Source organism: Sciurus vulgaris (assembly GCF_902686455.1).
Source record: "Sciurus vulgaris genome assembly, chromosome: 8".
NCBI classification, from domain to species: domain Eukaryota; kingdom Metazoa; phylum Chordata; class Mammalia; order Rodentia; family Sciuridae; genus Sciurus; species Sciurus vulgaris.
Genome location: NC_136468.1, coordinates 102881394 through 102909087, shown reverse-complemented (window position 1 = coordinate 102909087; position 27694 = coordinate 102881394). Strand labels below are relative to the sequence as shown.

General features: G+C 36.6%; 1 pseudogene across 1 annotated transcript; it reads right to left on the bottom strand.

Moving 5' to 3' along the window:
• Window positions 1-14782: 14782 nt before the first annotated feature.
• Window positions 14783-19411, bottom strand: LOC306667663 (G1/S-specific cyclin-E2-like; annotated as a pseudogene). The gene is made up of 2 exons: window positions 19380-19411; window positions 14783-15982 (listed from the first exon to the last, which is right to left on the bottom strand). The product of its transcript is annotated as a G1/S-specific cyclin-E2-like (transcript).
• Between the last annotated feature and the right edge of the window lie 8283 nt (window positions 19412-27694).

The following is a 27694-nucleotide window of genomic DNA, read 5'->3' as shown; positions in this document are numbered from 1 at the left end:
TGAAAAGTATGACATGTAAATCTTAATATTGGGAAAAAAGATAACTTGAATTAAGAATTTAACAGATGAATTTAATAATTGACTAAATGCAACAGGGGGATTTTAGTAAATTGGAGGGGGGGGGTCAAACAGAAAACATGCAAATTGAAGCACAAAGAGAATGAATGAAAATATACAATAAAGACTGTGCAGGGACAAATTATGGTTCAGTGACTAGGTTTAACATAAATAAAAGCCACCCAAAGATGAAAGCACAGAATATATCTTAAAAGTATCCTCAGAGAAAGAAATGACACTTCACTTTGAAAGTAAAAGTAAATAAGACTAATGGTGATTTCTCAATATAAACATAAGAAGAAAATAGACTGTGTACAACCCTAGATTCATATGTTGAAGTCCCCAGCTACAGCTATAGTACTTCCCAACATGACCTTATATGGAGAGATAATCTTCACCGAGGTAATAGTGTTAAAATGAGGTTATCTAAGTAGGTCCTAACCCCATCTGACTGTTGTCCTTAACAAAAAAAAAGGGGGGGGGGATTTGGAGACAGATGCACACACAGGGTGGATGCTATATGATGAAGGTAGAGATCAATGATTCTTCTCTAGGCCAAGGTTCCCCAAAGATTGCCAGGAAACCACAGAAGTTAGGCAAGGGACATGGAACTGATTATCTCCCAACACACTAAGAAGAAACTAACCATACCAACTCCTTGATCTTGAACTTAATGCCTCCAGAACTGTGGGATAGTAATTTTTTATTGTTTTAACCACATAATTTGTGACACTTTGTTAAGCAGCTGTAGAAATTAATACAAAGTGCTGAAGGAAAATAACTGCCATTCTGGATCATTTTGAGTCACACAAATTATCATTTAAAAGAAAATATAGAATAAAAAGTACATTAATGAGCCAAATCTATGAAAATGTATCATCAGCAGACCTGGTGGAAGAAAAGGTGAAGGAAGAGAAGAAATAGGAGAAGGAAGAACAAGAATACTTTAAACAAAAAATAATGAACCAATATGAAAGCATGGTAATACAAATTTTAAGTATACATAATATAAAAATATCTGACAGTAAAGAAAAGGCTATGCAAGGTAGACAGGAAATGAAAAAGTAAGTTAAGAAGTTTTAAGTTCCATTTTTTTTATAAAAATAAAGCATACATCAATGTGTTAATGAATAAATTATTTGCTAAAAATAAATCAGATGGAAGAAATGAAACAGTAAAAAAACATTGGATGGTTAAAAAATAAAGGGTTAAAAAGAAAAAGAACAGAAGGATTAAACAAATAAAAAATGAATAGTAAGGTATCAGATTTCAGCCCAAACTTATTAGTAACTACACTAAATATATCAATATAACTGTACTGGGATAAGACTGTTTTACAGAAATATTTCAAACTAGCTAAAGATAAACCAAAGATATGTCTTCTATCAATATTCCCAGTTTCTTTCTCCCATCCCTGGTGTCATTGTTGTCAAGCATTTCACTTGTCCTACATAGAACACAAATACCTAATACATTGCTACTGTGACTGTTTAAATAGTTTCTTTCATGAGAAATTAAAAATTAGAGAAAAAGACTATGTTTACTTTCAGTTATTCCATTTCAGAGGGTCTTCATTTCCTTGTGTAGATCTGTTTTTACATTAATGAAGTTTCCTGTGCTGAAGAACTTCCTTTAGCACATATTGTAGGGTAGGAGGGTAGGCTGCTGTCTATGAATTCCATTTTTTGTTTTTGTTTATGTATCCGAGAAAGTCTCTTACTTCTCTTTCACTGTTAAGGATAATTGTACTGGATACAGAATTTGGGGTTAACTGGTTTATTCTTTCCTTTCAGTACTAGAAACTGTCACTCCATTGTCTGATGGTTTCCATGGTTTCTGATGAGAAGTCTGCCATAATTCAGATTCTTGTTCTTTTCACTTTTGATTTCCTTTATTATTTTTCTATTTGTCTTTGTTTTCTGAAGTTTAAATAGGATACTGCTGGTGGGTGTTCGTGTTATTTTGATATTATTGTTTATCCTGCTTGGAGTTCTTTGAGCTTCTTGTATGATTTGCATGTTTTGATATTTGCCATTAATTTTTGAGGAATTTCAGCTAATATCTCTCTAAATATTTCTTCTGACCCTTTCTCTATTTTTTGTTCTTCTGAGAATCCAAATAAACATGCATTGCATTGTTTGATATTGTCCTGTAGTTCTTGAATGCTCTGTTCTGTGTGGAGTTCTTATTTTTTTTTTTTTTTAATACTTTTGTTTTTCTTTTTGGATTTCAGTTCAGATAATTTCAACTGTCCTTATTTTAAATTCACCTACAATTTCTCAAATTCTATCAAGTCTTTGTTGAAATTATCAAAGGCAGTGTCTTTTTGCTACTGAGATTTTTCCCTCCTAGAATTGACCTTTGATTTTTATTTTATAATTCTCATGTCTCTGCTGAAATTACCTATGTGATCTTGCATGTAGTCTATTGTTACGGTTTGTAGATGAGATATTCCCTGAAAGCTCCTGTGTTAATGCAGAAATACTCAGAGGTGATATGAATGGATTGTGAGAGCTGTAACTTAATCAGTTCATTCTAATTTGAATGGACTAACTTGGGTGGTAACTGTAGGCAAGTGGGTCAGGGCTGGAGGAGGTGGGTTTCTGGGAGTGAGTCCTTGAAATGCTCATATGCCCTATAGTCTCTATATTCCCCCCCACCGCCAAACTTTTGCTTTATGGCCACCATGAATGGAGCAGTGCCCTTCCAGAAAACACTTTTGTCACGATATCCTGTCTTACCTTGGGCCCAGGGCAACAGAGTTGGCCCATCATGGACTGAAACTCTAAACCACGAGGCAAAATAAACTTTTCCTTCTTTATGTTGTTCTTGTAAGGTATTTTGTTCTTGTCAGGTATTTTGGTCAAAGCAATGCTAAGCTGACTAACAGAAGTTGGTACTGAGAATTGTAGTCATTGTTATGACTAATTTGACCATGTGGTTCAGAACAGAAGCCTTTGGAGATGTTTTGTGGAAGGAATTTGGAAATGTTTGAAGATGTAAATAGGAGAACCCTTAGAATGTTGTGAGAAGAACTTAATAGGAAATTCTGTTGGGGGCTCAGAAGACTAGAAATTTGATAAGAATGAGGATAGGTAGGATTATGCTCATGAGGTTTCAGAGGGGAATAGGGAATGTATTGGAAATTGAACAGAGGCCATTCATGTTACATTCTGGCAAAGAACTAGTCTACATTTTAACTTTGTCCCAAGACTTTATGTGAGATCAGATTTAAAGGTGTTGGACTAATTAATCTGGTCAAGGGAATTTCAAGACAGCATAACAATTGGGTGAGGGCAGTAGTTTTACTGACAGCATTTGGCCAGAACTGCTGTGAGAATCTGGAGCAGAAAGCAGAGTGGAAGGATTTTAAAAACCTTTAGTTTGGCCAGAAAAGTGCATGTAAAACTGGTACTAAAAAGATGTGTATGTGTTGAAGAGATCGCAGCCACTGAAGGGATGCTAAGTATGTTACACAAAGACAATAGGAAAGATGCCTTGAGGGCATCTTGGGAATTGACAAGACCAAACCCATTGAAGTCTAAAGGGTATAAAAGTAATAATTCCTTCAAGAAGAGACAATGCAGGCACCCCGCATACATGGGGGATCTAGGAAGTTGTTTCACCATTCTGCCACCTAGGCACTCAGAGGCCACTGCAGTCACAATACCAGGTGGCCTACCTACTGCTCAAGCTGGTGCAGTCCTTAAAATCATTGACCTGGTGCTTGCTCTGAAGGATTGCAGGATGCTGGAGTTAAGGAATTATGGAGGCTTCTGCTGAGATTTCAAAGGCAGGCCTGGGAGACCAAAGTATAGCAAAGTCAAAAATCTCTGAGGGCTACCCCTGAGAGAGTAATGTGTGAATCTGTGAAGGCAAAGACAAAGCTAGAAGGGAGAGTATTTTAATGGTTAATTTGCATTGTCAACTTGATTGAATTAAGAGATACCAAAGATTAAGGGACTTCTGGGTGTGCAATGAGGGTATGTCTAGGAATGACTGGCATGTGGGATATCAAACTGAAGTGGAGACCCTCTCTAAATGTGGGCAGCACAGTCCAATATGATGATGGCTTCAATGGAATAAAAGTTAGAAGAACAAGGAAGTGCAGCAGATGCAAGCTTGATTCTTCTTGAACAGAGTCTTGATTGCTATTATAATTGCCTGAGAATATTAGACTCTTGCTCCTTCACTCTTCCAAAGTGGACTCTGCCAGTGATTCTTCAGGGGGTTTCCAGAAACCTTCAGTCTTGTACTGGGGTAGCACCATTGATCCCTCTTGTTTTGAGGCTTCAGCCTCTTGGACTGTGCAGTTACTGGTTCCTTCAGTGCTCCTGTCTACAGATGGCCATTGTGGATGATCTAGCTTCTGGTCATTTAAGCCAATCTAATAAATTACCTTTTAATAATCATACTTACTGTTGATTCTGTTCCTCTAGAGAACCCTGGCTAATATACTTCAGAAATTTTAAAAGCTGGTAATGTGGAATGTCTGCAGAGGATAGCTGCTGGCTATAGACAGCCAGGCTAAAAGAGAAGCTTTAAGTGCTACAACCAGTAAAGTCAAAGGGGTGGATTTGCCCAAGTCCTTGGAGAGCACGTATCACTGATATGTGTCGTAGATGCTATACATGGAGTATGGGACCAGTTTATCCAGAGTTTTGGTCTTGTTTAGGTACCATCCCTTCTTTCTATGTACATGTCCCTATTGGAATGGGTGTATTTACTCTGCGACACCATATATTGGATATATGTAACTTCTTTTGATATTTATAGGAGATCACAGTCATTTGAGTTTGACTTGAATCTCAAATGAGACTTTGGACTTGAACTTTTGGGCAATGCTGGAACTGTTAAGACTACAGAAGACTCTTGGAGATGAAGTAAATGCATTTTGCACTGTGGTGTGGACACAGGCTTTGGGAGACCCATGGTGTGATATTATGATTTGAATATGAGGTGTTAAACCTTCTGTGTTAATGCAAAGAATGCAAGAATGTGTTAAAAGAAATGTGTTAGCACTTAAACCTTCTGTGTTAATGCAAGAATGTTCAGAGGTGAAATAATTGAATTATTAGAATTGTAACCTTATCAATCCATCCCAGTTTGAATGTACCAAATAGTAACTGTAAGCAGGTGGGCATAACTGGAGGAGGTAGATCACTAGGGGTGTGCCCTTAAAGGGTTTATCTTTCCTGCAGCCCCTTTCCCTCCCTCTCTCTCTCTCTCCCCACTATCTGGCGTTTTTTTTTTTTTTTTTTTTTTTTTTCTCATGATGTCTTTTCCCATCCTGTGCCCAGAGCCTACCATGGACTGAACTTCTGAAACCATAAGCCAAAATAAACTTATCCTTTTCTAAGTTGTTCTTGTCAAGTATTTTGGCCACAGTGATGCTATGATGACTAACACATCTACCTTTGCTAGTATAGCCTTTAACATATTAATCACAGTTACTTTAAATTCCCTATCTGATAATTTTAACATTTAGGTCATATTACATCTGGTTCTAATGACTACTTTGTGATTTTGGTGTTTAATCTTGCCTTTGGCCTATCTTATACTTCTGTTTTGAAATTTGTATATGTTGTATAGAGCAGAAGATACAAAGGTAAATAGCCTTGTAGTGTGGAGATTTATGTTAATCTGCCAGGAGCTGGGATATATTTGTTAATTATTGTAATATTTACTAGTAGCTTTAAAATTCTTCCACTAACTTTGTTTTATCTCCACTCTTGGCTATAGACATTTCTCTTTATTTTGCTTCTCAGAGAGAGACTGTCCCTTGAATCTCTTTCTACTATAATCCACTGTTACTCTACTGGAAACTTGTTACTGTGATTTATTTGAGAGATGGAGTATTTCTAATCTTGTGATGACGTTTCATTCTTCTGTGAGCATAGCAGCTCTGTCTCTGAAGTGTGTTCTTCACAAGTGTCTCCGTTCCTTTTTTCAGGTTAGAGTCTCCCTCACCAACCACCATTTCCTATTCCTTTCCTGATTACATTTATCCTTGAATATTCTCAACTAATTTCCTTGGACCTCTCACTCCTGAAAATTATGGTTTGTGTTGTTTTTGTTTTGTTTTGTTTTACTTTAACTGGGAAAGAGAGTCTGGGGCTGGGGAGGGTTCATTTCTATTAATTGGAATGGAATTTCACAAATACCCCATATCCTTCCCCTATAGATTAAGTCTTTTGTTCAGTGTTGGAGAAGGACCTAGGAAGATGTCACAGTGACAGCTATTCCACCCAACAGCCAGCATCACAGAGGGGATTTCCTCTGGGTTCTCCTAGATCCTTCCTGTTATAGCCTGGTGGAAAAGTCTGCGAAAAGGGGAGAGTAGTCCAATATCTTAGCCCTCAAAAGCTTTCACTCTCACACTAGCCAAATTTCAGCCTCTGGTAATTCATTAAAATTTCTCATTTATTATTCCTTTCTGCTTACATGGTATCTGGCAGCTTTGGCTCCAGGTAAGCAAATGCTCAGAGTTTATATTGTCTAGCAAGTTGCTGGAGACTAGACTATGCCACACCAAATATGCCTCTTTTGCACAAGGATTGTTTTTTAGAAATAGCAGACCTGGGAGAGACTCTGCAAGGATAATATGAATTATCCTATGTTTAAGAAATTTTACATTTGTAAAGGAAATCTCCATTTGTAATTGTGTCTCTCTCCCTTTACCAGAACGAGAAGGATGACTCTCAAACATGAGAGACTAACCAATGAAGAAGGTACCTTACATCAGAATGACAAACCTTACCCTACTTATCATACCTTTCCTGGCCACTTTGCTGTAGCCTGCCTTCCCATGCACTTCTTCCTTTGTTTTAGCTGGCGATTGGCATTTAAACTCAAGTTATAGGCACCTAGAGGAACGTGTTACTGTTCCTGAGTTTCTCCCATGTATGTATGATCTATGTATACTAACAAACATCTATTTGTTTTTAATCTGTTAATCTGTTTTCTATCATTGGAGCTCCAGCTAAAAACCTAGAAGGTTAGAAAGAAAATGTTTTTATTCTCTGCTACAAGGCACACATGTCTCTTTAGTATAGCCATTTGTCTTGTGATCTTATTTCTCTGAGGTTTCACAAATACTTGCAAGTTTACTGTCTTCACAGATTTTTTTTCTTGTTGAAAAGATAGAAACTTCTATTTTTCAGTTTTTAATGTGTCCAAGCAAAAATTGTTGGTCCCAAGAGATGTATTTTAAACAGAAAAGTTGAAAAGGAAGGCAAAAGATATGGCATATTAATGCTAAACACAGAGAACTGGTGTAAGCTGTCCTAATGTCACATAGCATCAACGTTAAGGGAAAATTCTTTCAAAATTACTTGATTGAATGGTTGATTTAGAATAAAATTATTTTTGATCCTAAATTTATATGCTTATATCAATATAGACTTGTCAAAAGACAAAATTACATCAATTTGGTTTAAATATCTGAATTAACTATATCTGTGATTCTAGAATCAGGCAATGTATTATTCCGTAAGATAGAATAAATGTTCTGCAAAGCTGAGGAGGTTGGTTTTATAGAAGATAAGGACTAAGAAAAGCACAAAGAGCAAAAAGTAGATTGGTTTTTTCATGGTTATTTTCCTTGTAAAGGCAGGAACAGGGAAACAGAACAAAAGAAAAATAACCAATCAGATAACATTAGCTGACTTCAGGAGAATACACACACACACATACACACACACACACACACATGCACACACGCACATACATACATATTATTCAGAATAGTATACATCTAGTATTTACAAACATAGGAATATGTATGTATAAAAGCAGAGGGAACTTTATTATCATTCAAACAGAAAATGATCTCTTTGGGGAATTTGTCTATTATCTCTTTCCCGATTTCTTGATTTCTTGGAAGGTCAGATAACAAAGTCATTTTGATTTGGTACTAGAACTTTAGTATGAATGACCTCATTTTGGTTATTTAGCTATTTTGGGGGACGTGGTACAGGAGTTTAGACAAAAACTGTGATGCCCTATAATTTTTATTTAACAGACTTACAATGTATGAAGAAAAACTGAAAGAACTGAAAGGAAAAATACACAAATTTCCAATACAGGGGAAGATTTTAGTATACCTTTACTTTCAAATTTTGTAAGTAAAGAAAAATATCCATAAGGATAAAGTACATGCAAACAATCCAAATGTCTTTGTCACTTTGCATAGCTATGACAAATATACTTGATGAAAACAACTTTGAGGAGGAAAAGTTCATTTGAGCTCATAGTTTCAGGGTTCAGTCCATGGTCAGTTGACTCTGTTGGTAAGACACTGAGGTGAGGCAGAGCATCATGGTGGAAGAGCAATGTGGAGGAAAGCTGCTCTGCACATGAAGTCCAGAACAGAGAGAGCTCTAGTCTCCAGTGACAAATGATAACCCCCAAATGCATATCCCCGATGACCTACCTCCTCCAGTCATGACCTACCTGCCTGCAGTTACCACCCAGTTATTCTATTCAAGTGTATTAATCCACTAATTAGTTCACAGTCCCCATAATCTAATCATTTCACCTCTGAACATTCGTTGATTGTCTCATGCATGAGTTTTGGGGGGATACCTTATATCCAAAACATAACACCAAATAACAAATTCAAATAACAATTCTAATTGACACATATTCTATTCCAATATGAAATGAAATTTTGCCAATATAGACCTTGTTTATAAAGTTGGTAAATCAAACAAGTCTAGATAAATCACAAATGAGTGCTAATTTTTATGGCAGTCTTAGAAAACTAGTATTATACTGCTTAAAGCAGCTGAGCAAAAGGCAGAAGTGCCTGGTGAAAGAGGCATTTACAAAACACCTATTTTTTCACTTTCTGTTGCCATACTGGGATATATGAGTGAGTGATTTTTAAGGAAAGTATGTTTATTTAGGTTCATGATTCTAATGGCTGGGAAGTCCAAGATCATGATGCCACTGGCATCTGGTGGCATCTAGCGAGGGCCTTGTGTTGTATAAATTCATGGTGGAGAGCAGGACAAGTGAGCATAGAAACAGGCAGAACACAAGGGGGAAACCTCACTTTTTAAACAACCTCCTCTTGTAGTAACTAATCCAGTCTCCTGAGAGCAAAACCTCATTCATTTCCTCACAAAATAATCTACCTCAATGACCTAATCACCTCTTAATGGCTTCACCACCTCTCCTACTCAACACACTGAAACACCATCTCTCAAACCCTTACGTTGGGAATCAAATTTCAACATGAGTTTTGGACAGGGCGAACCATAACAGTATCCATTAGCAGCATCAATTATCTGAAAATTCATCTATGCAGGAATTCTATTTTTCATATGGAATAAAAAAGTGGGTTCTAAAACTTATGTGAGAATGCAAAAGCCCAAAAATAGTAAATGCAGTCTGGAAGAAGGACAAAGTTAGAGCATTACATTAGTAGACACCACGATTTCATGTAAAGCTAGATAATTAGTTAATGACTAAAATCAGGTAAATAAGATAGTCTAACCACAGCCAGCATGACCTGCAATGCCATCTGATTTATAAAACATGTAAGGTATTTTCTGCTCAATAAATAATATTTGATCTGTAAAATATGCATAAGAAAAAATGTCAGCTACCATCTCACACCACTCAAAATAATTGTGGTGAACTCTAGGGTGAACCATGAAAATTAGAGCAAGAAAGTTCAGGGAAAAAAAAATTTCTTAATAACAAGCATATGGAAAGATTCCTTAGGATAGAAGACATTAATTATAAAGAAAAGGACTGATAAATTGGACTTTGCAAAAATAAGTGTTTTGTTCAGAACAAAGTAACATTAAGAGGTAATAAGTCCCAACCTAGAAAATATATTTGCAAACTTTATATCTGACAAAGGGTGCATTGTCAATATATAAAAGGAATTCCTACAAATCAATAAGACAAAGCAGACAATTCAGGTATTTTCTTTAAAAATAGTAAAAGGAATTAGACAATCATATCATGAATGAAAATATTCCAAATACCCAACCAACAAACATACAAAAAAATACTCAACATCATTCTTTAATTAGGGAAAAGGAAATGAAAACCATTACCTACAATCAAAATGTCTAAATATAAAAACTGACCATATCAAATATTAGCAAGAATGTGGAGCAATAAGAATAATAATATAGTGGTTATTGGAATATAAGTTCGTATGACTACTTTGGAAAACTTATTGAGCTTATAATATCAAATGAAACAGATAATTGAATCCTGCAATGAAAATATAGCCAACAAAAATTTGAAAATGCACCAAAAAACATATATGAGCATAGTAGAATTCATTGTTTGTTCTAAAATAATCTGGGAACTACTCAGATGTACATAAAAAGAAAAATGAATAAATACAATTTGATATCAACAGTAATGTCAAATATTCAGTAATGAAATCAAATGAATGATTGCTGAACACATACAAAAATAATGACTAACTAACAAACATAATGTTAGGGATACATACCAGAAAAGAACTATCATATGTCAGTTTTAGAAATTTTAGAAACAGGCAAAAGGGACCATGTGATAAAAGTTAACATCACCCGAATTAGAACACAATTAATCATGTGGATCCTGACACATGAACTTAGAGAACTTAGAGAGTTCAGCATCACTTCTATGATAATCTTGCAAAAAATGTATAACCTAAATATTTTTTGAAATTTTTAAAATTTTATTTGTTCTAATTAGTTGTACATGACTATAGATGCATTTATACATTTTGATAGATCATACATAAATGAAGCATAATCTTTCATTTTTCTCATTATACATATTTCAGGATCACATTTGTTGTGCGTCATAAATGTACACGAGGTAATAATGTCTGTTTCACTCTACTATCATTCCCTTCCCCCATACCCTTTCCCCTCCCTTTACTCCCCTCTATGTAATATAAAGTAACTCTATTCTTCTCTATTTCCGCCCACCCTTACTGTTACTTAGCATCCACATATCAGAGAAAACATTTGGCCTTTGGGTTTTTGAGTTTGGCTTATTTCACTTAGTAAGATATTCTCTAACTTCATCCATTTACCAGCAAATGTCAGAATTTCATTTTTAAAGCTGAGTAATATTCCATCATGAATATATATATCACATTTTCTTTATACATTAATATGTTGAAGGGCATCTAGGTTAGTTCCATAGTTTAGCTATTTTGAATTGATCTGCTCTCTACATTGACCTGGCCACATCACTGTAGTATGTTGATTTTAAGTTCTTTGGGTATAAACCAAGGAGTGGGAAAACTGGGTCAAATGGTGGTTCCATTCAAAGTTTTCTGAGGAATCTCCATACTACTTTCTATATGGTTGCACCAATTTCAATTTCCACTAGCAATGTATGAGTGTACCTTTTTCCCCACATTCTTACCAACATTTTATTGTTGCTTGTATTCTTGATAATTGCCATTCTGATTGGAGATGAACTCTTAGAGTAGTTTTGATTTGTATTTCTCTAATCGCTAGAGATGTTGAACATTTTTTCATATATTTGCTGACCAATTGCATATCTTCTTCTGAGAAATATCTGTTCAGTTCTTTAGCCCATTTATTGATTGGGTTATTTGTTTGTTTGTTTTTGGCGTTAAGTTTTTTTGAGTTCTTTATATATCCTAGAGATTAATGCTTTATCTGAGGTGCATTTGGTAAAGATTTTTCTCAATCTGTATACACTCTCTTCACATTACTGATTATTTCTTATGCTGAAAAGATTTTTAGTTTGAATTTATCCCATTTGTTGATTCTTAATTTAACTTCTTGCTTTTCAGGGGTCTTGTTAAGGAAGTCAGGTCCTAGGCTGACATGGTGAAGATTTGGGCCTATTTTTCTTCTAGTAGTCACAGGGTCTCTGTTCTAGTGCCTAAGTCTTTGATCTACAGTGAGTTGAGTTTCATGTAGGGTGAGAGATAAGGGTTTAATTTCATTTTGTTACACGTGGCTTTCCATTTTCCCCAGTACCATTTGTTGAATAAGTTATCTTCTCCAGTGAATATTTTTGGCACCTTTGTCTAGTGTGAGACATCTGTATTTATGTGAGTTTGCCTCTGTGTCTTCTGTTCTGCAACACTGGTCTACATGTCTGTTTTGATGCCAATACCATGCTGTTTGTATTACTATAGCTCTGTAGCATAGTTTGAGGTCTGGTAGTGTGATGTCTTCTGCTTCACTTTTCCTATTAAGGATTACTTTGACTATTCTGGGATTCTTATTTTTCCAAATGAATTTTATGATTGTTTTTTCTAGTTCTATGAAGAACATCATTGGGATTTTAATAGGAATTGCATTAAATTTGTATAATGCTTTTGGTAGTATGGCCATTTTGACAAAATTAATTTTGCCTATCTAGGAGCATGGGAGGTCTTTCCATCTTCTAAGTTCTTCTTCAATTTCTTTCTTTAGTGTTCTGTAGTTTTCACTGTAGAGGTCTTGCACGTCTTTCGTTAGATTGCTTCCCAAGTGTTTTATTTGTTTTGAGACCATTGTGAATGGGGCAGTGTTCTTTAATTCTCTTTCAGTGGATTCATTACAGATGTATAGGAATGCATTTGAGTTATGGCTATTGATTTTATATCCTGCTACTTTGCTGAATTCATTTATTAGTTCTAGAAGATTTTTGGTGGAATTTTTTGATCTTCCAAATATAGAATCATATCAGCAAATAGTGATAGTTTGAGTTCTTCTTTACCTGTTTGTATACTTTTAATTTCTTTCTTCTGTCTAATTGCTCTGGCTAGAGTTTCAAGAACAATGTTGAATAAAAGTGGTGAAAGAGGGCATCCCTGTCTTGTTCCAGGTTTTAGAGGGAATGATTTCAATTTTTGTCCATATAGAATTATGGTGACCTTGAGTTTAGCATATATGGTTCTTATGATGTTCCTATTCCTAGTTTTTCTAGTGTTTTGAACATGATGGGATACTGCATTTTGTCAAATGCTTTTTCCTGCATCTATTGAGATGATCATATGATTCTTTTTTAAGTCTATTGATATGATGAATTACATTTATTGTGTTCCATATGTTGAACCAACCCTGCATCCCTGAGATGAACCCCACTTGATCGTGGTGCATTATCTTTTTAAGGTTTTTGTATGTAATCTGTGAGAATTGTGTTGAGAATTTTTGCATCTATATTCAGTAGGGATATTGGTCTGAAGTTTTTTTTTCCCTGATGTGCTTTGTCTGGTTTTGGTATCAGGGTGATATTAGCCTCATAGAATGAGTTTGGAAGATTGCCTCCTTTTCTATTTCATGGAATTATTTGAGGAGTATTGGTGTTAATTCTTCTTTGAAGGTTTTGTAGGACTGGGCTGAGAATCTGTCTGGTCCTGGACTTTTCTTAACAGATAGGCTTTTTTTTTTAAAGTTTTTTAACTTTAATTTTTTAACAATGGGCTAAAAATAAACAGTATTAAAAGATTAAGTTTATATAATATGTATGTACACATTTTAGTGGTGTTTTCTTTTCAGAAAATACTGAAACAAATAGTTTAAAACTATACAAAAGACTTCACCCTATAAGTGTAGCTTTAATTTACAGCTTCTCCAAAGGGAGAAGGGATTCACATGTCTGGTAACAAACCAACAATTTAGAATAATATTTTAGTAATTAAATGTACTTTTGAGGCTGAACTTTGTCTTTAAAAAAGCTAATTTAAGGTAAATAGTAGCTAGTCAAAATACAGCAAGTTCTTCTGTCTTTTTTTTAACAAATAGATTTAAGTTGGTGTACATTTAATATTTTTCTGACTTAAGAAAATAGTTTAAGTGTTGATCTTTATCACTTTGACACTGTCTTTATCTCATAATGCAGGAATTTAAAATAGACCTCAACAGTTTTACAAACACAAATAAAGCCTTAGTCACACTAAATTAAAAAAAAATCCTTAGGATTTCTTAGAGTAATAAAGTGACTTTCTCACATAAATAGTTTGAAAAGGTACTTAAGTTTTTCACCCAAATTGTGTTATACAAAAAGGTCATTATAAAGCAACCTCTATATCAAGATAAAGCCCCAAATGGGAGCCACAACATTTATCTTATTTTTAATTTCTTTGGTACTCCCACTATTTAGAGTAGTTTAAACCATTATGTTCATTGAAGTCTTACTGGTAGAGTATTATGGCAAGGCAAATAAGCAAGTTAAAAAACATTATATCTCACCATTTGTAAAAATTCAAGTTTTATAATAGTTTGCTACCATAGGTTTAGATAAATTAGTCAACTTATTACAAAACTAAATCTTGGTAAACAAGTTTGAATTTTATTCTCAAGAACCAAGTTGCCCGAGTCAAGAGTATAGGAATTTTGAGAAACTAAAAGCTAGATTCAAAGTATCCTATCACTTAATATACCCTTTAAGGTATCACTTATCTAGTCTAAAACTCCAATGATAAAATTCCTAGTTTATCATGATAAACATGGTACCACTGTATCCAAAAATAATCGTGGCTGACTCCTCCCCAGTAGATTTGTGAAGGAAGTCATCTTTGTAAACATGTTTGGCCTTCTTTAACAGCTAATATAGGAAGTGAATATCTTCTTTAGGGCCAATTTCAAGTGGTTTTTTGATCAAAGAATGACAGTGTCACTTCTGAATTGCCAAGGACAATCAAAGCACTATTTTCCTGTGAAAACTTTAGTTCACTTGTATGAAATTCTAGCAATACTTGCTCAGTTCCAATTTGTTTGCCAAGTTAACTCCTTTAGTGTTTTCCTGGTGGTTTTTCAGTGCTCTTCGGTGGTGGTCCTAGTGTCCCCACTGCACACTGGTGACAACTGTCCCCCTTTTCTGAAGGTGTTTACATAATTTACTTCATCCAGCATAGTGAAATAATTTGTATGTGTCTGGATAGTATGTCTGTCTTCCATAGGTATCTTCTTAAAAGTCTTTAGCTTCATTGGACTAGTACTTTATACTACACTGACAAAAAGCACCATCCAGTCTACACATTCTGGGATGATGTCCCATTCCAAACCTGAGGCTTTCTTAACCACTTCAATGGAGGTAAAATGGCACAAGGCAGCAGCTGCCAGTACTCTGTACTGGAACTCTAAGGAGTCAATGGCTAGAATACACAGACCTAAAAACTGAGCTATTTGAATGAATGTTTCCTGAGAATACTGAGGTAGAAGAACTTTAGGAGCATCTTTAAGAGTATCAACTTGGAGAAAGAGATTTAACCAGGAGATGATTGTTACAGGACAGAGTTCCCATTTTAAAGCCTTTAATATAACAAGTTCCATCCTTAATATATCCTCTTCACTGCAAGCACCGCCAGTGACATAAGCAAACACTTGGAGTTTTGGAGCATAGATTTCCTCAAGTTTGGAAGCAATGAATAATGAGGTAATTCCAATAAGTTGAAGCATATTTTCATTTATATCCTTTTGTGTCAACATAAATCTATCAAAAAAATCTTGTGCAAGATACAATGTCTCCCTATGAAGTGTGTATTCTTCACATACCTCTAAAGCCAGACTAGAAGTATTGACCTCGTCTGTGGTTCCAAGTCAGAATGCAGAACTTCAAAATGCTTGTCATGAACGTATCTGCTTTCTTTTTTTTTTAGCATGTTTAAACAAACCTCCTTTGAACATCCCCGGCTTAAATCTGGCAAAGGTGATAGATTAATAAAAAGATTTTTAAATCTGTAATTTGTAAATCTGGAAAAGTCGCTTATTTCTATTTCTTTGCGGGGTAGTGTTTCAATGATAATGGGGGGACTGATTTCCCCAGATAATACAGGTGGCCAACATTCCTAATTTCATACTCATGTTTCTTGGTGACCTCCTCTCTTCTTTTTTTTATACCCTGTTTTTCTCTTCTTGGGTTGGATTATTGGACTTCTTGGGGAGAGTCTGGCTGGCTGGGCTAAGCATGTTGCTTAGCTTGTAAATGGTTACTGTAGTGAATTTTTAAGAAGGAAGTTTAATTAGTAAGTCACGTGTTTAAAAGGTAGCAACTAATTTTGAAGCACGTCTCTGAGACAAATGTTAACTGCGTCTTAAAATTCTCTTTCGGGTGTATGAAACCTCCACCAGACTTGCTACCTCTTCGCTCCTTGATAGGCTTTTAATGTTGTTTTCTATTTCATTACTTGAAATTATTCTGTTTATATCATGTATGACCTCCTGATTCAGTTTAGGTAGGTCATATGTCTTTAGAAATTTGTCAATGTCTTCAATATTTTCTATTTTATTGGAATGTAAATTTTCATAATAGTTTCTAATTATCTTCTGTATTTCAGTTGTCTGTTGTGATAATTCCTTTTTCATCACATATTTTAGTAATTTGTGTTTTCTCTCTTTTTCTCTGTGTTAATGTGGCTAGGGGGGTCTATCAATTTTATTGATTTTTTTCAAAGAATTTTTTGTTTTGTCAATTTTTTCAATTGTGTCTTTTGTTTCAATTTCATTGTTTTTAGCTCTAATTTTAATAATTTCCTGTCTTCTACTGTTCTGGGTTTTGATTTGTTCTTCTTTTTCTAGGGCTTTGAGATGTAATGTTAGGTCACTTATTGTTGACTTTTTAATCTTTTAATAAATGAGCTCAATACAATGAACTTTCCTCTTAGTACTTCCTTCATAGTGTCCCAGAGATTTTAGTATGTTGTATTCATTTATTTTTTCATTTCATCCTTGATTTCTTCTACTATCTATTCATCATTCAATAGTGTATTATTTAGTCTCCATGTGTTACAGTGGCTTCTAATTTTTATTTTATCATTGATTTCTCATTTCAGTCCATTATGATCTAATAGAACACAGGGTATTATCTCCATTTTTTTGTATTTACTAAGAGTTGCTCTGTGGCATAAGATACAGTCTATTTTACAGAAGCATCCATGTGCTGCCAAGAAAAAAGTTTATTTGCTCATTGATGGATGAAATATTCTATATATGTCTGTTAAGTCCAAATTATTGATTATATTATTTAGTTCTATAGTTTCTTTATTTAGCTTTTGTTTAGAAGCTCTGTCCAGTAGTGAGAGAGCTGTGTTAAATTCACCCACTATCATTGTGCTGTGCTCTATTTGAATCTTGAAATTGAGAAGGATTTGTTTGATGTACACAGATGCTCCATTGTTTAGAGCATAAATATTTACAATTGTTATGTCTTACTGCTATATAATTCCCTTCAGTAGAATGAAATGACCTGATAAGCTTTGGCTTGAAGGCCACTGTACTTGATGTGAGGATGGAAACCCCTGCTTGTTCATGCAATCCATATGAAAGATATGTTTTCCCCCCTCCTTTCACCTTCAGTCTGTGGATGTCTTTGCCTATAAGGTGAGTCTCTTAGAGACAGCATATTGTTGGGTCTTGTTTTTTAATCCAATCTGAAAGTCTATGTCTTTTGATTGACGAGTTTAGGACATTAATGTTAAAGGATATTACTGAGATATAACTTGTATCCCTGGTCATTTTGGTTTATTTCTGCCTTTTAATTTGATAGATTTTCTTTTGACTATTCCTTTAGTGTAGTTCCTCCCTTTGCTGGTTTTCACTTCTTTTTTTTTTTTTTTTTTTTTTTTGATTCATCCTCATGGAATATTTTGTTGAGAATGTTCTGTAGTGCAGGCTAATTGTGAATTCTTTTAACTTTTATTTATCACGGAAGGTTTTTATTTCTTCTTCAAATCTGGAACTTAATTTTGTTGGATATAAAATTCTTGGTTGGCATCCATTTTGTTTCAGAGCTTGAAATATGTTGTTGCATAAACTTCTAGCTTTGAGGGTCTGGGTTAAGAGATCCAAATTGGTTTTCCCCTATATGTAATTTGCTTTTTTCTCTCATGGCCTTTAAGATTCTATCTTTATTCTATATTTTACTCATTTTCATTATAATGTGTCTTGGTATGGGTCTGCTGTAGTCTTGTACATTTGGTGTCCTACAAGTCTCCTAATATTTGACTTTCCATTTCATTCTTTAGGTTTGGGAAATTTTCTGATATTATGTCATTGAAAAGATTGTGCATTCCTTTGGTTTGTATTTCTGCTCCTTCTTCTATTCTGATAACTCTTAAATTTGGTCTTTTCATGTTATCCCATAATTCTTGGAAGTTCTGTTCATGGATTCTTACCTTCTCTGCATGGTCAACTTTATTTTCAATATTAAATATTTTGTCTTCATTGTCTAAGGTTCTGTCTTCCAATTGGTCTCATCTGTTGGTGATGCTTTTTATTGAATTTATAATTTGACTTACTGATTCATTAATTTCGAGGATTTCTGCTTTTTTTTTCACAGTCTCTAACTTTATTGAAGTGATCTTTCACTTCCTGTAATTTCTCTTCGATTTCACTCTTTATACCATCCTTTACTTTGGAGATCTTATTAATTAGGTATATTCTAAACTCCTTCTTGGACATTTCTTCTATTGTGTTTTCAGTGACTTCTTTTATTGGGACATCTTGGTTTGTTTGTGGTATTTTGTGCCCTTGTTTTTTCTTGTTGCTTGTGTATTTTCCCATCTAGTTGTATGGATCTGAGGCAATACAGATTCTACCCTGTAGACCTATATTGTCCCTGAGAATTTCCAGTATCCTGCCTCTAAGAGTGAGACCAATATCAACAGCACCCAGTGCAAACAATATGCAGCCTCAAATCTAATAGCTCCCAGCAAGGCATCCACCACCATCTTGCTATAAACCACAGCGATGAGTTCAATCACAATAAAAGCAGAAAATTTGCCAAATGGATTTATAATCTCAAATAATGGACAAAGACAAAACAGTAACAGTGCAGGGCACGATGTTCATTAGGGAGAAAGAAAGAAGCCAAAAGCAAAAACCCACAGGAAGAGTAGGAGATGAACCAACAGAGATTGACTGATTAGGTGGAGAAAAGGTAGAAAGAGAATCTAGGAAGACAGACAAGCAAGAGAAAGAATACACATAAAGAGAAAAATATTAATATATGAATATGCAGCAGGACTGCAAAACACCATGCATATATCACCATCTTCAGTAAACTGGTGCACAAAAAACATCCTGTTTGAAATATGGTGGAGAGAGATGCCAGAGAAGGAAAAAAATAAAATAAAATAAATCTTGGTGGAAACTTGAACAACTGTCTCTGCCAGTGTCCAAAAGCTTCTCAGTCCTGTCTCTGATTTACCAGAAGACTGCCTGGCCCAGACAGCCCCTGGTAGATCCAGTCACTATCTCAGCAATATGGGCCTCAGATGTCCTGGGTTCAGTCACATTGCAATCCCAAGATCTCAATGCCACTGGAATTTGGAGAGAGATCACCAGGGATGAGCAAACCTGAGAGACAATAACTAGATGGCAGGAACCCACATGCTCAGGAGGAAGACCCCAGTTGCAGCCATACCTGTAGGCATCCCAACACTGAACCTCCAGGTTGACCTGGCTGAGGTCCCAGGCAAGGGCAGCAGAGCCCCAAGATGGCAGTGGCAGCAAACCCACTGACACCCCAAACAAACCCCGGGCTCTGGCAAGTGTCTCAAAATGGATGTGGCTGTGTGCAACTAAACCTGGAGTCTCCCTGGCAGTGGACCTCTGGGTAGTGGTGGAAGTGGTAGTAGCAGGAGTAGGTGGCAGCAGGCACAAGGTCAGCAGAAGCTGCAGACGTCAGTGGCTTTGGCAACAGGTGGGAGGACTGCTGAGCACTGGTGGCTGTGGCTGCAGCTGCAGCAGCACCCAGAGAGACCTCCAGGTGACCTTCAGGGAGTAACCCCAGCTTTGGCAGCAGGTGGTGATAGCAGCAGCAGCAGCATCAGTGTAGGTGGCAGCTGGGTGTCCAAGGCAGCATCAAGGGCAGCAGACCTCTGGGTGAAGGCAACTGCCACAGCATCATCAGCAGCAGCAGAGTCCAGAGAAAGGACTTCTGGGTACCTGAAGCAGCAACATCAGGGGCAACTGTGCCCCAAGAGGAAACCTCTGGTGGATGGCAGCGTGCCCATTGACAGCGGCACCCGTTGAGGGGGACTGTGGAGACCTCTGGCTTCTGTGGCAGTGTGAACAGCAGCGGTGGCACCTGGAAAATACATCTTTGGGCATCTGCCCTAGAGGCCTCAGGGACAGCTGTGCCCCGCCCCCCAGAGAGGATCTCTGGCTGCGGCCCCAGCATCTGCGGCGGCATGGGCAACCGAGGCACCTGGAAAAAACACTTAAATCTAATTGCAAAGAAACTTCACGTGAATTGACATTGAGGGACACTGAAAAATAAACATCCTGTTAAGGCTGTGAAAGACTGAAACTATACTACTCATTAATTTACTTACTTATTTTTGTGATACTGGGGATCAAACCCAGAGCCTCTCACATGCTAAGCAAATACTCTTATCACTGAGTTACCTCCTTTAACCAACCAACTGTTCCATTTTCAAGGAGACAGAAGAGACATGAAAACTAAATAAAAAGGTTTGGTCAATATTCGATCCTGGATTTGACCCAGACCCTGGAGACTGGGTAGGAAATGCACACATACCATGCAACCAACTACACAGACATGTGACCTATAATGAACCATTAAAAATTAGCAAATTCTTTTTTTGTATTAGATAATAATGTTATATTGATAATAATTTCTTGATTTCAGTAGTTGTATGGTGTTCATGTAAGCAAATGTCGTTACTCAGAAAATATACGTGACTGCTTTAAAAATGAAGAGGCATAAGGTCTGTAATTTACTTGCAAATGATTCTGAAAATACTATATGTATACATATATAGAAAGAAAAGACAAAGCAAATGTGATAAAATGTTAACAATCAGAGAATCTGTGAAAGGTATACAGGGATTCTTCCTGCCATTCTTACAACTAGTTTGTAAGCCTGAAATTATTTCAAAGTAAACTTACACTAATCATGTGGTCTACATAAAACATGTACAGGTATTTGTATGCCAACCATATATTTTTTATTTTAAAAAAAAAAGTCATGTTACAAGCAAAGCCACTAAAAAAAAATCTCTATGAAGGTACAAAAAAACCTGAGTGGTGCTCTTTATTAAGTGTACCTGAGGTTTCTTAGAAAGAAATCCTACCTCTGTTTCTCAGGTCAAGAAGGCAAAACCATGACTGAACATTCAGACCTTTGCTGCTTTAGAGCTGTTTTCTTCCTTCATCTTCTCCCCATTAGTGTCTTTCCAACATTCAGAAATCTGACAATTCTACATCAACAATAAACTAGGCACAGAGAGAAGGAGGGAAAGTTCATAAAGTTTCCCAGGAAGGAGTAGAAAAGAAAGTGTGCATAAAGTCTACATTGGTGGTTTCAGCATAATTCTTTGTATATCTCATTTCAAAAGTCCAGAGAACTGCAGAGAAAAGCCCACCTAGTTGCATGTGTGTGTTGAGGGGTGTGTATCTCCAAAAAAGTCATCATCTTTTTTACATCGCATTTAGAAACAAGTCAGGCAATTCTTCAGGGAGATTCTGCTCCAATGGTGATAGAGACACAGCTCCTGCCAACATATGGTCTTCCTATTGTCTCTACTGGCCTCAGACATGCAAACACATATGTGAGAGAGAAGCTGGACATGACCATGGGGCCAGGGCCAGGCCTTAAAATGGTGCATGTCACTTCAACTCACACACTGTTGCCAGAAATCTGCAATATCATCCACCTTATTACAAGAGCAGCTGAGAAATGAGCCAGTAGAGCCTACTGGACAATAGGAATGACATCAGACAATGTGTCCACCCAATACCAAAAGATCAGCCATGGTGTCAGAGGAGAGCCAACATGATCTGCCTGACCTGATGTGTGACAGACCTTGTCAAATCTCTTCAAGCAGGAGCATCAGAACATGTAATAGTAGGACTCATTAATTGGTACTAATGGAACCTCAGGGAAAAATTATTTTGAGAATTCAGAAGCATAGATTTTTAAATTCATTCATTACAGAAGCCAGAAGAAGATTTCATGAGACTATTTGGCATTACTTCCATGAAATAGGAAGTATTGCTGATATTACTGAGAGGCGAAGAAAAGATAGAAATATATGCGAGTCAAGAACAATTTATTGAACAATTAAAAAGATTCTATTTTAAACATAGAAATATGATTTTTGTTGGAGTTAGTGAAATAAACAAATTAACACTGTAGGAAAGAATACATCAGTGACATCAAAGACAAAGGTCTCTCAGAACTCAGAGGAAAAGGAACAGAAGCAAAAGAATGAACATGATAGATGAGAATAAGTAACAGAAATGTAAACTAAAAATTATAGGTATTCCTAAGAAAGATTCTAGAGCAATTTCAGCAGAAATAGCTAAAGATAATACGGTTGAAGAAAACATTCACTAGAGGGAAAAAAGAAATCAACTAGAAAAAAAAACCCATGATACAAATTTTAGAATGTCAGCATAAGTGAGATAAATGCAAATATACACAGTTAAGTAAGTTCTACATTTCATTTCTAATTTATAAGGATAATGAGAAAACCCAGGGAAAGTGAAAATGAGAAGAGAAAAAATAAAACTGACCTCACATTTCCTTTTACCACAAAAATCATCAGTGGATGATGGACTAATCCTGCAGAGTTTTGAGGAAGATGGAAAGTAATCTGAGAATTTAAACAGTTTTTATGATTAATCCTTGGAAAAATACTAAGACCCACTATCATCACCCAGAAATGACATTCTTTTCTTTCTTATGAGAAACAGATGGAATTTATAGATTATGACTATTATTTTAATCCAGTTATACCAATATCTCTGTGCTTTTTCTCCAGAATATTAACTACAGGTTGCAACAAAGTAGAAAAGAATAAAGAGGAACACAGGCAATGCTTGCAATATTTCTATGGAAAAAAAAGTTGTCTTTGTTTTCAGTTGGTTTGCTTATTTCATGTATTTGTTAGAGAACAAAGTAATCTTGTGTTTCAGTGTTTCAAATGAAATAAAAGCATAGTGACTGCATGTCTCCACTGAACTGCTCTAAAGTACAGCTTTAAACTGGATGGTCAGAAAAAGCTTCAGGTGATTTTTGAGCAAAGACTTGAAATGATGGAGTGAGCCATGCAGATAGCTGGTGTAAGTGCTCCAGGCAAAGGAAAGGCCACCTGCAAAGCCCCTGAGATAGGAGCATGACTCTGGGTTTGAAAACGCAGTAGAGTTGAACAAGGTGGAACGCTGTAAGAAGAGAGGTAGGGGGCTGGGTTTGTAGCTCAGTAGTAGAGCGCTTGCCTAGCATGCATGGGATACTGGGTTTGTTCTCCAGCACCACATAAAAATAAATAAAATAAGGCTCAGTTCACATTAAACCTTATTTTAAGGACTTTTGCCTTTAAGTGAAATGGATAGTAACCAGTGGTTTTTTGTTTTGTTTTGTTTTTTTGTTTGTTTGTTTTTTGGTGGTGGTGGTGGGGGGGTGGAGATATTCTTTATCTTTTCAAGAAATTACTCTGACCATGTGTGAACAATAACCTTGAGGGCTGATAAATGACAGGAGTGGATATAAGGAGCTCAGTAATGAAGCTATTGAATTAATCAAGGTGAGAGATGATGTTGGCCTGGGCCAAGGTGATGATCTATAGAATGGTGAGAAATGCTCAGATTCTGTATGTATTTGGAAGGCAGCGTGCTATGGCTTAGATATGAGGTATCCCCCAAAAGCTTCTGTGTGAGACAATCCAAGATTTTCAGAGGTGAAATGATTTGATTATGAGAGGTGTGACCTAATCAGTGGATTAATCCACTGGTAGGCATTAACTGGGTGGTAATTGTAGGCAGGTAGGGTGTGAGTGGAGGAGGAGGGTCACTGGAAGTGTGCCTCTGGGTTTTGTATTTTGTCCTTGATGAGCTGAGCTCTCTCTCTGCTTCCCAGTTGTCATGTTTTGAACTGCTTTCCTCTACCATACACCCTTCTGGGCCTCACCTCAGGCCCAGAGCTGTGGATTTGGCTGACCATAGACTGAGCCTCTGAAATTATAAGCCCAAATAAACTTTTCCTCTTTTAATTTGTTCTTGTCTGGTCTTTGGTCACAGTGACAAAAAGCTAACCAAAACAGAGTGAACGGAATTTGCAGATAAGTGGATGTGGAGAATTAGAGAAAGAGGAGTAATGGTTACTACCTTTACGCAACAATTCTTTAACCCACCAAGACCAACACTATAGTGAACTGTGTTAGCTTTTCATAGCTGTGATACCTGAGATAAACAACTCAGAGCAGGAAAGATTTATTTGACTCACCGTTTCAAAGGTTTTGTCCATGATCAGCTGGTTCCATTGCTCTGAACCTGAGGTGAGACAGAACACCATGGCAGAAGGGCTTATTGGAGAAAAGCTGCTTACCTCGTGGCAGCTGGGTAGCAGAAAGAGGGAGGGGAAGGGGCAGGTTTCCAGGCATGCTTATGCCTCCAACTAGGTAGTCCCCCCTCCTACAGTTCCCACCACTTCCCAATAATGTCATCCATTTACAAATGTCTCAGTTCATTGATGAGGCAGAGCCCTCATGATCCAATCACTTCCCTGAAGCCCCACCAACTAACACTGCTGCACTGGGGACCAGGCCTTCAACACATGTGCCTTCAGGGGACATTCTATATCCAAACAATAACACGATCCCATCATCTCTTGAAGCTGTCTTTCATCTCCTTTAATGCCCACATTTTCCTTTTTGGAAAGCAAGGATTTAATACCATCATTATAAACTCCTTTGTAAATACTTTATCTTCCTTATCTCACACCCACCATTATTTTTTCCTGAAGTATAAGAACTTTATTTTTAGCAGCAATTGCATTTTCTTTGATTTTGATTTCTTGTACACAAATGGGGTACAATTATGCTTTCTCTAGTTGTACACGAAGTAGAGTCCCACCATTTGTGTAATCATACATGTGCATAGGGTAATGATGTTTGTCTCATTCTATTGTCTTTCCTTCCCCCTGCCCCTCCCCACCCCTCATTTTCCTCCCCACAATCCATCCTTTCTCCATTCTTGCCTCCTCACCCCTGTTATGTATTATCATCCACTTATTAGAGAAATCATTTGGCCTTTGATTTTTGGGATTGGCTTATTTTGCTTAGCATGGTATTCTCCAACTCCATTCTGTCATGTTAGAACTAACAAGAGTCATCAAGAAATAATTCTGTCTAATGCACACTCACATCTAAAGCTGAACAAAACTGGAGAAAAATACATGACAATGGTACTGATGTCATTTTAAGTTTATTACTGATAACCTCAAGCTAGATAGTAGAGTTGCCAGCAATCTTACAATTCCCTAATCCAGTCACTCTTCCATTTCCCATGTTTTCTAGATTTTATAACTTCTTTCTTCAAAATTCCATCAACTCTTCTCCCTTTGTCTTTTCATTGATGGTCTTGCTTCTTATATAACCCAAGAAAATGGAAATGGACAAAAGAGAAATTCCACAAGTTACAACTAACACAGTTACTCATCCACCTTTATCAGTACCCGTATTTTCTATCACGACCTATAAATATCAGATTTCCTATTCAAAACCAACCCTTCCTTGTGCCCTGACTCCTGCCTTTCCTTGTATAAGCAAATCCATCTCTCATTTTTTATCCTACATCGAGTTTCCTTCTCTATCTGGTCATTCCCATAAGCTGGAAAATAGATATTGTGTAATATTTTCTTTCCTACTAACATTCCATCCTCTGGTGCCCTTTACAAACAAATCTCTAAAATTATATTTTCCCTTTGTTGTATTTCTTCTTTCTCCATTCCTTTTAATGCTTCCAATCGAGCTTTCACACACTTTACTCTGCCATCACACCTCTTCTCAAGATTCTCCTTCACCTGCACTTTGTGAAATCCAGTGATTTTAATGTGAGTCCAAATCTTAGATTAAGATCTGACTTGAACTATCAGTGGCAACTGAGAGCACCAAACATGGTTTCCTTCTTGAAATGGTTTCCCACCATATTAGGGACTGCTTTCCCTTTCATTTCTTCTCTCACTCCACTGACAGCACATTCTTCATCTTCTTTATTGCATCCTCATCTGCCTGAGCTTTCCTGGTCACGTGGCCTGGACTCAGTGCTTTGGCTTCTTCTCCACCTATATTCTCTTCCTTGGGGATCTCATCATTTTATGGCAACAAATTCCACTTGCATTCTGGTGCCTGCGAATTTACATCTGAGGTCTCTTCTCAGAACATCAGGCTTATATATCGGCCATGTGACCGTATATCTCTATTTGGTTTGGATGTCCAATTGGATTTCCAAATTTAACATGACCCCATTTAAATCATTCAAATGCTCCTGTGCTCCTGTATCATCACACATGCTCCTCTCACATTCTTGCCCATCTCAATGAATAAAAATGCCATTTTTTTCTATTTGTTGTAACAATAAATTTGTAGTCCATTGTAATTTTTTCTGTTTCCCATGCCACATCCCTGAGAGAGATCCTTCTCATACCTTTTTTTTTTAAATTATATTCAAAATTTGGAAAATTTTCAGCCAAACCCTCAGCCATCACCTTCTTTATATTCATTTAGACTCTTGAAGAAACCTGAGAACTGCTTATCTCCATTCTATCCATGACCCTCTACAGACTAGTCTGCATTTAGTAGTTAGGATGATTCTCTTATAAGTCATACGTCTTCTACAGACTTCTCTTTGGAGTAAGTGCTATTTCCTTACAATGGCTTGAAAGGTTCTACACGCCTTGGCCCTCCCAGTCCTTCTCTGATTTCCTTTTCCTTTATCCTCCCTCTGAAAAAAGCCATATACCCAGTCATTTACCCACTGTATTAATCAAGTTCTCCAAAGAAACAGAGTCGTTAGGCAGGTAGGTAGTTATTTAGGTAGGTAGATAGACAGGCAATAGATGCATAGATTTACTATAAGGAATCAGTTTATACTTATGGAGGCTCAAAAGTTCAAAATATGCAGAGTCCATGTCTCACTTCAAGTTCAAAGGCCAGAAAGATGCTATTAGAACCAAGAAGAGTCTATGTCCCATTTCAAGGGCTGTCAGACAGGAGAATTCTTTCTTATTCTGGGGAGGGTCAGCTTTTGGGTCTTCTATTTTTTTTCACATTTTTTTTATTGTAAACAAATGGGATACATGTTGTTTCTCTGTTTGTACATGGAATAAAGGTGTACCATTTGTGTAACCATAAATTACATAGGGTAATGTTGTTTGATTCATTCTATTTTTTCCCTTCCCCCCACCCCTCCCACCCTCTTTTCCCTCTATACAGTCTTTCCTCCATTCTTGCCCCCCTCCCTAACCCTAACTCTAACCCTAACACTAACCCCTCCCACCCCCATTATGTGTCATCATCCACTTATCAGCGAGATCATTCGTCCTTTGGGTTTTTGAGATTGGCTTATCTCACTTAGCATGATATTCTTCAATTTCATCCATTTGCCTGCAAATGCCATAATTTTATCATTCTTTATGGCTGAGTAATATTCCATTGTATATATATACCACAGTTTCTTTATCCATTAATCAATTGAAGGGCATCTAGGTTGGTTCCACAGTCTGGGCTATCGTGAATTGAGCAGCTACAAACATTGATGTGGTTGTATCTCTGTAGTACGCTGATAAGTCCTTTGGGTATAGGCCAAGGAGTGGGATAGCTGGGTCAAATGGTAAGCTTTCTGAGGAATCTCCATACTGCTTTTCCAGAGTGACTGCACTAATTTGTAGCCCCACCAGC